Source organism: Austrofundulus limnaeus, unplaced genomic scaffold (assembly GCF_001266775.1).
Source record: "Austrofundulus limnaeus strain Quisiro unplaced genomic scaffold, Austrofundulus_limnaeus-1.0 Scaffold116, whole genome shotgun sequence".
Taxonomy (NCBI): domain Eukaryota; kingdom Metazoa; phylum Chordata; class Actinopteri; order Cyprinodontiformes; family Rivulidae; genus Austrofundulus; species Austrofundulus limnaeus.
The window spans coordinates 179,535-181,124 of record NW_013952518.1 but is presented as its reverse complement, the minus strand read 5'-3'; the positions used below and the strand labels follow the sequence as shown (position 1 = coordinate 181,124).

Genomic DNA, 1,590 nt, shown 5'->3' with positions numbered 1-1,590 from the left:
CATTAGCACCTCTAGTAATATATTTACTGAGAAAAATGTTGACGTGTTCAATACTTATTTTACCTGCTGTAGCCACTACCTTTTCCAATTTTGATTTTCTTAAAAAAAAGGGTGAGGAGTAAATACAGCCTTAATTTGCATAGCAATAATACATTAAGAGTTTTGTCATTTGAATTAAAAAAAAAAGGTGGAGAATATGTTAAAGGTAAAAATATGAAGTGGGATTAATTAAAATGTATACTTCAGGGAGAAAAAGGCAGGGAGGAGGATAATATAAACATATTGTTCTGACTTATTTTAGTCAAAATAACAGTAATGAATTAAAAAGATTACTTGAGGAGGAAGGAGCAGACAGATTTAGGCAGTCTGTAGAAAATATGTTTAAAAAAATTTAACGGKTTCAGTTTAACGTTGCCAGATGTGCAGAGCGATCTGGTTACTGATTTCTGCTCAATCTGATTATTAATCTGCTGAAGTCGTCCACCATCAGAAGCTGAGGAGGCGGAGACAAACAGCTCTTAATGTCATATTAAACTGTTTGAACTTACAGTTTTAGAGTTTAGAGTTTAGGGTTTAAAGCAGTTATTCTTTCTGCAGCTTCAGCTTCCTGAGAGCAACGCGAGCAGCAGCAGAGAGAAACATAACGAAGGCAAAAACACAACAGAGTTCGGCGAGATTTCTCCTGCGTCGATTTGTGTTCCTTTAAAATCCTAAGCGCTCTGACAAACTGCAGCGGGGGGAAGGGCCTCAGCAGGATGTTAACTATTTAACAAAGCCAACAAACAAAAACGGTGTCGGCCTCAAAGAAAAGGCAGAAAATGAAGCTAAAAGAAGGAAACAGGAGGGGATGGCTACAGAAACAACTCCAAACTGTGAGAGTAAAACCAGAGAACAGGAAGTGATGCTGTTGGTCTGTACTGAAATCAACATTTCCTTGGATGAAAGTTGGACTATTTGCCGTGGCTCGCCTTACTCACCAGATGGCCTTGGTTTGTGGTCTGGGACCGCCGAGGCCCAGTCCATAAGGCAGCCGTCTCTCAAACCCGTGTTCCAATCCCCCCGTGTCAGGTCCACTTTTTAGTCTTCTGTCAGTGTTCGTTGTCAGAGTGTTGCTCTGCTGCCTCACCACCTGAATAATACAGGAAACATAAAGGGCAGCATGTCGGTGCTGGAGTCCTTCACTTCTTTTAATAAGAACAATAAAGTTCAGTTTAACACGGAGGGTCCAGCTGAAGGGTCTCAGCTACATCTGATAGCATCAAATATGAGAAAACCACCACTTGTTGGGCCTGCTGAGTCATGCTTTAAATGTTTGGAATATTTCATCTGCGTCTGCATAAACCTGAGCAAATACAGAAGAGACAAAATCATTTTATTTTCCAAAGACATGGAAATTTCATTTACATAAACTGTTAGATGTTTCCATAAGAATAGAAGTCCTGAAGAGAGCCTAAAGAGAACTCAAATTTTAAAAAAAAACATTAATATACTTATTAAAAAGGGGTGTCGTTTGTAAAGTTACAGTCAAAAATTACCACCAATATTTTTGTTTTATTTAGCCTTTTATGTGAAAAAAGAACAGATTTATTT

General features: G+C 38.5%; 1 protein-coding gene across 4 annotated transcripts in view; it reads right to left on the bottom strand.

Annotated features, from left to right (window-relative positions):
* The window catches only part of tafa5a (TAFA chemokine like family member 5a), a 363,496-nt gene that overhangs the window by 346,333 nt on the left and 15,573 nt on the right, over positions 1–1,590 (bottom strand). For all 4 annotated transcript variants that reach the window (XM_014014536.1, XM_014014535.1, XM_014014538.1 and 1 more), the window contains exon 3: positions 978–1,129. The gene's annotated coding sequence lies outside the window, so the exon portion shown is untranslated. The remainder of the gene's footprint in view (positions 1–977; positions 1,130–1,590) is intronic.